The sequence below is a fragment of the Apaloderma vittatum genome, unplaced genomic scaffold (assembly GCF_000703405.1).
Source record: "Apaloderma vittatum isolate BGI_N311 unplaced genomic scaffold, ASM70340v1 scaffold26264, whole genome shotgun sequence".
Taxonomy (NCBI): Eukaryota; Metazoa; Chordata; class Aves; order Trogoniformes; family Trogonidae; genus Apaloderma; species Apaloderma vittatum.
In genome coordinates this window covers 11,996-19,495 of record NW_009712514.1, presented here as the reverse complement: position 1 = coordinate 19,495, position 7,500 = coordinate 11,996, and the positions used below count along the sequence as shown (strand labels likewise).

General features: G+C 34.5%; 1 protein-coding gene across 1 annotated transcript in view; it reads left to right on the top strand.

The window, feature by feature from the left end:
• The window catches only part of GRIA2 (glutamate receptor, ionotropic, AMPA 2), a gene marked incomplete at its 5' end in the record, with an annotated part of 46,410 nt that extends 44,229 nt beyond the window's left edge, over positions 1-2,181 (top strand). Inside the window, one exon of the mRNA XM_009868024.1 lies at positions 1-2,181. This exon is cut by the window's left edge and continues 700 nt beyond it.
• Positions 2,182-7,500: the final 5,319 nt, after the last annotated feature.

Sequence of the window (7,500 nt, the reverse complement as noted above, 5' to 3'; positions counted from 1 at the left end):
GTTCCATATTTTTCAAAGCCAAATATGTAATGTTGAGAAGGAATAATAATTAAAAGGTTAAAATCTTGTAATTTAATATTGTTATTAAAACTTTGCTGTATATCCTATTCTTTAACATTTGGTGTTAATATAAAATTACTTGGCAATGCTTGACATTTGAAATAAACTCTTTTCTATGTTTTTATTTGCAAGTGTTCCATTAATTTTACTAGCTACAGCTGGGTTATAAAGAGTCTGAAATCTAAAAGGACACTGTCAAGGTTGGCTCAGTGTTTTAGTTTTTGGCAGTGTCACCACCCCCAGCCCACTTGAATTTGTTCAGCAGTTTTTTTCTACAGATGAGCCCAAGCTGTCATGCTCAGATATGCGTTTTGAACTCTGAAGATGGAGTTTGTTCTGGGTCGGAGTGGTACTTGACATCAGCCCATGAGGAGTCAGATAGGTGCTGATTTAGAGCTCCTCTTAACTCTGATGTGCAGGGATTTAATGATCCAAAGATTTGGTTCATATCTATCTCTACTTTTGTACAATTGCATTCATAAATACATATACAGAGAGAGAAGACTATTGATAAAAATTTGTTAATGGCAAGCAGCAAAATAGTGTTAAATATTTCTTTTTTAAAGCGTGAAACAAATGCAGTTCTCAAATTATTCCTTTAAGGAAGCAGTTTTTCAAACTGTTAAAAGATAATTCTAAGCAGTAGCTAGTAAATTCTTCGTTATGACAAAAAACCCAAAACCTTGGCAATGTCTTTTTGAATGAAGATTGATAATAACTCAAATTAGATGCAAGTCTGTACTGATGAAAATATAAAAACTTTTCTGAATCTTAATCATTATGAATATTCTTTGCTATCTGAAGTTACCATACATTTTAATTATGTGTATTTAAAAATGATAACTCTACTTACAAAGCAGAAAGGAATCCTAGGAGGGGTGCAATAACATTAATTTAAATGCTAATGCAAATCAAAGCAAAATCATGTTTCTCTAGCTTTCCCTGTAGATAAAATTCTGTACTTTGGGTTGAAAAGCTTACATTTTTCTGCATCGTGGATGCATTGCCTCATGCAGTATCAGTAAATCTCTGTTTTATTTTGGACCTAAATAAAATTTGCAATATGACTTGCAGTTTTAGCTGGAATCCATTTCTTAGACTTAAGTAAAATGTTTACTGAACGTTCGAGAAGACAGAGCATTTATCAGAAACTTGAAACCCCTTTTTGTGGTACAACCTCTGAGCCTGTTTCTGCAAGTATGTGAACACAGTGTATACGCTCAGTGCGGCTAGCAGAAGAGGTATATACAGTGTCTTCAACGTCAAACTTGCCAGTAACTTCCCCCTAATTAAACGAAATCATTTCTTGACACTTCTGTGATCCATAGTTGTTCTGCGCATTACTCCTCAACAGGAATATTGGGGGATGCATTCTGATTTTTAATGTTCAATGCTAGAATGACCAAACTAAAACAATATTCATATGGTAATCTAAACTTTTTGAAAAAGTAGAATTGCATTACTGTATACAGTGGAAAGCTGTTTATTGTACCTCTGGGCTTATTCCTCTAAAAATTGTAGTGTAAAAAAAAAATCTTTGTCAAGCCTGAACTGATGTATATAACTGAAATAATGTAAAGTTATATTTTCATGTTTTTATACTTAACAACATGATGGAAATACATAATATATGAGTATTTCAATTACAGATAATATTGATTGGTTAATACACATCTCAGTCAAAAAGCAGTAATCATAGTTTAATATCCATGTTACAGTACATCAGTATATTGCTATATAAAGTATGTCTGTGTGCATTTAAGTGAAAAGTAGTCAAGAGTGATGAAAGCTGTCCAAGGGGTTTTTATTCATTTTATATGAAAACTGTTATGGAGCAACCAAAATGTTTATGAACTCAAACTTGTGTAAATTTCAAAATGTCCTTTTACTGTAGCTTTCTGTTTACAGTACAGTATCTTATTTTCTGCTTTGTTAAATGAGTAACAGTACAAAGCTGGACATACACTTTATAAGACATTAACATTTCCATTTTTTCATGTATACCTATATGACAGAATATGCTTCTGATTTTATTTTTAAATCTACCACATAATGGCTTTTCTGGAGTGTTGTATAAACTTCAATCATACATAAAAAAATCTTCTTAAAAAAGGCAAAAGACCTTTAATGTCTGTTTAGTATTATTGAAACCTGGTTTCATATTTATTATAAATATATTTTCCTAAGATTTTACAAAGAGCAAACCTGTTGGTCCCCACAGACGTGAAATTTCCTTGAAGAGTTTTACAAGGAGAATATAAATCTTGCCCCAAATCGTTTTATCACTCAAGGTCAGATTTACCGTAGTTTACATTATTGCTAAACACGGTAATGTAGCTTTCTTGCCAACAGTATAATTGTATTTCTGGAATCTGACCTTCTTGGTCATGATTATAATGGCAGTATGATAGGCTGATAATGCTAGTAGGTTAAATATCTATTCAGCAACTCTACTTAAAAATTGTCAGCTTGAATCTGCATTTTTTTTTACTTCAGCAGATTGTTGATGTTTCCAAAGCAGAGAAAGAACCTGAGAAATGGCAATTATTTTAGGTATATATTCGTAGTGTTGCTACTAGAGATCTACTACAACAAATTGAGTCTGAAGAGGTTTGCAATGTGAGAGGTTCAATGTTTTTTATGTAAATGTATTACACATTTTAACAGAGTGTTTCCAGTGTATCAGCCTCCTCTTTGGCTGATAGATGTAGACAAATCTTTACACAATGTACTGTGCAAAAATAATTGTATTTTAAAATACAAATACATGATATCAGCTTTCATTTGGTGCAGTTAATTATATGAATACAGTAGTCATCAACGAAGGAGAATCAGCAGCAGCTGTTCTGCATGGTATCCCTAGAGGCTACTCAGACCTGTTTCACAGTACCAAAGTTTCTTGTTTATTAAATATTTTAATTTAAGCTGTCATGGACTCACAAAAATTTTGCTGTGAGAAATCTATCAGGTCCAGATTATTTTATGAATTAATGTATTATACCAAGCACTTAGAATAAAATTCAGCAAATTTTTAGAATAAAATTCAGCGAAGCTGTGCATTTAACTTTGAACGTTTTCCCCAGCATCAGTTTTTGTAGATAATAGACAGTACTATGTACCTGTGTGAAACATAATATAGTTAGGGAATTGTATACAGTAATGGCACCTATGTGTGAAATTCCATTAAATTTGTACCTACTATTGGTCTTCAATACATCAGTATTGGCGTCAAATACATCAGTGGTAGAATTGCCCTAAAATTGTTTTTTTTTCCTGTTTTGAATGCTACCTTTCCTCCTCAAAGAAGTAGTGTGATAAGCATGTCCACGTCGAATATCTGGGGACCTACAGGAACATGAGATGATTACAGCTTCATAACAAAGAGTCTCAGTTCCTACTTGCATTTAGTAGCTGTTAACTCCATGTATCCTGAAGTAACTGTAATATTTGTAATACATCTTCTTTTTTAGAGATGTCCTTAATGAATATCATTTTGACAATCACAACTTCAGTTAGTTATTTAGTGCTTTAATATAAAATTTATCGAATTTGTGCTCTTTGGAAAAAAATCTCTAAAATATGATTTTTGTAAACAAGTGTCAAAATAGTAAACAAGTAATATTAAGTAAACAAGTGATAGTAAACAATAATAGGAAACAAATAATAGTAAACAATTTTGTAAACAAGTGTCAAAACATAGTAAGGTACAATACAAAATTTCTGAGAACCACAAATTAACTCACCTGCAGCTTTTACATGTCACGAGGCCTTCCTACATCCCCAAATCTTATTGTTAGGGCATATTACGTGATGTGCTTGCTTTCCTTCCCTCTTGCCCCACCACATGTAGTTAGTTCTAATACTTTTTAGCTTTGTAAGATAGGAAATATAATTACTGTACATATTACCTATTATATTTTTTTTAAATTGATTTGACAGTCATCAAAAATGTTTATTATAGCTCATTGCATATGCCTCTGTGTTAAAGAAGCAATGACGATATAGATTGGAAAGATACCTCGGGTCATCTAAGCTAAACCCAGAATTCCAGTGGCATCATCCTCTGCACTGTTCTTCTATCAATCTCTTTTGTGCATCTTTTACTGTTAATGAAAATGTGGCTACCTCTGTAGACAGCTCAGTGCTTTACTTACCTCAGTGGTAAGAAAATTCTTTATACCTAGAAGAAAAGCACCTAATTCCATAAAATCGTCCTGTGAATGACTTCATAGCATTTCCCCAAAGTTCTTCCTCACAATACACTTACAACTCTCACTCAACAGGAAAGGACCATTACTACATGCTGTAGGCAGAGAGAGAAAGTTCACATTTCATTTGTCATTATTGTTGTAATTCTGTGGTTTAGTTTATGGTAAACAGTTCTTAAATTGAAAAATAAAGTCTGTTTCCAGAGTCATTTATTGTTAGCAGAGCACACACGTACTCACTTCTTAGAAGGGGACAGCCCAGAGTCCTTCTGGCATATATTTTACTGAAGCATCAAGAGCATCTTGTTAAAAATATACTTGGAGGCTTTTATATGACAACTTTTTACCGAATTTTCAAGTTGTATTGTTACTGCCTGCCCTGCAGCACCATGTTGTCTGAGTTAAGAGAAATATGTAATTAAAGAGGTCAGGCTATAGTTCCTTCACTTAATAGTATGCTTTAAAGATAATATAATATTTTTTAGTACTTAGTTTCCTTGTGAGTTCCATTATAAATGACAAACAGATTTTGGGTTACCTCATACTCCTAAATAGCAGAATAGTCACAGAATGTTTTTTTCTGGTTTTGAAGGAGTAGGTATTTTTTATACTGTCTCAATGACTAAAGATACAATAACACAAACTACATGGTTTTTACCCTGGTGCTTGCTTTTATATATGTTACTGTTGTTTTTAATAATTTCACAAAACTGTTGGAAGAATATTTACATAAATTTGGAATTAAGGGGCTTAGCAGCCAAAATGAGTTACACATAGCTGGAATTCATCATTCAATTTCAGCTGCTATGCATTTATAAATAAGTGGCATTGCTGGTATATGAAAATGAAGATTATGGATGTTACAGTATATATATGTATGTGTATCCATATACAGGTATGGAAATGCAACAGTAAAATGAGTGCTGAGTTTGATAAGGCTGTGCTCAGAAACAATGATCACCGCAGCAATAATTCCTAGTAGGGCAGGTAGGAAGAGGAAGGTTCAGAAGCAAGTGCCTTACCACCTGCAATTTGAATAAATATGGAATCTTGCGTTTCCACGGGACAGCATGAGTCCCCATGGGACTCAATCAGCAGTGAATCCCGTACCTTCAAAATCTGGTCTAACTCCTGTGATCATCTTTGTTCTCACTGGCAGGCTTAAACTCTGCCGAACAGGCTCTTTCACGCTACCTTTGCCCAACACAGAAAAGATCAAGTGAAAGCTACTGCGTGTGTCATTGCTTCTCACTTCAGCAGCAGGGATGACAGGCTTATGTACATGCGTGGATATGCTTAATTTTTCAGATGACACTTTCTTACCTTTTTAAAAATCCATACAATTGATCTGAGAGGCTCAGGTTTAGTTAAAACCAGCATTACATAAACAAGGACAAACAAACTATTGCTCTTTATAAGTTATTATTTGATTATCTGAATCAAAACCACTATAAGGAGTTAATGCCTCCAGAATAAAATACAGGGCTGGATACTACACTACCTACTTTGAATATTTTGCAATAATATATACTCCTATGGTGCTGTGGCAGAATTCTGTCCAGATTTTGTATTATTTTTTTACTGGCATAGACAAATATGTAGTATAAGCTATAGGAAATCCCTCTCACAGTGTAGGCCTGGCAAACAGTTTTCAGGCAGTTTTTATTAATTGGGATTGTGTCTGTGATGTTACCATGTTCTTTAAATCTGCAGCTTCTGAATATAAAAATGGAGCATGTGATAAACTGTTTTTATAAAGCTGTTATCTTCAGTGAAGGCAGGACTTAATGTTTTCTTCATCCCGTTTACTTGCCTAAAGTATTTGTAGTCCAGAGGAATAGTTTTCACTCTTTTTCACTATATGCTCTTGCATATTCTAAGGGGACGTAAAAAAATATAATTTTTTTAGCACTGTAGATCCCCAGTTAGATGTGGGAGAAAATAATCCGTTCTTCTTGGTCCACTTTACAAGCTGCTCTGTGTAGGAAATCTTTTGTCAATTTATGCTTGGAATTTACGTTTTGATCTTTTATCATTGGGAGCGATTTTAGCACATTGAGGAAAAAAAGTAACATTGCATACCCTGCTTGCTGACTTGAGGTGTTACCCAAGTCATCCAAAGGCATTTAGTGGATGATCGCATCCCATGGCTCACACCTCTTAAAGAATCTTCCTCAAACAGGGACAAAGACTGCTCTGGGGAGAGCAAGGTAACACACATCGGTTGGGTCCTGCCTTCCCAACGTCCAGGGAATCTGAGGGGTCAGGACCAGGTTCTGAACCTCCAGTTGTCCATAGGCAGCCACACAGCGATCTCCCTGCAGATCACTGCACTTGCACTCACGGTAGCAAAACCGAATTGTTAGCGTCGTCAACGTGGAAAAAATACTTCTCCACTCTGAACATGACATCAAGGGGGAGAGCTGTGTGGGGACCCTTCTTCCCCTGAATACACTTACCAAAAAGCTTATTTCCTTCACTGAACTACAGCCATCCATGCTCAGCAAATTCAGGATGTAACCTCAGAAAAAGTGCATTCGTATGAGATAATCGTGTTTTCTCAGCATGGAGGAAACTCGGCATTTACCCTCACTCAAGAAAACTAAGCACACAGCCATCTTTGCTGGCTGAACAATTTTATGGAGATTTTTCTCATAGGGCAAGAAAGTCACTACTTTATGAATTATGACATTATGTACTGTAATAAAAGAAAATTTGTAAGCTTCCCAGTAGACAAGATCATGGTAATTAAGGTGTAATTTTTTTTTTGTAAGATGCTAGCTAAGATTATATTAGGTGGACAGCCTTTCTTTATGCATGTTGCAATATGCTGTGTCAATTGGAGGATTATTGGCTTGTCAATTTTTCTGTAGTGTCAGACCTGTATAATAATATATAATAATTATACAATTATGTTATTGATTTACTTTTTAAAAGGGTATCTTTTGATCACTTATGCAATCTGTTAGCAGTACATATAACTGAAGTGTGAAGCAAAGATGCTCAATCTGACAACATCACCTGATCAATGCTATTTTCTTTTTTTCTTTCTTTTTTAAGCATCTGTAGAAAAAAGAGCATCATGCTAGAAGCAATAGACACCAAAAAAGTGGTTAAGAGAATGCAAACCAAACTTCAGTGTGATGGGGTTTTGAGGCCATGACTCAAAACCACGATACTACTCAGTAAATAAACTGAAACTTAGGTCCTCATTTAAGTTAGATAGTTAGAA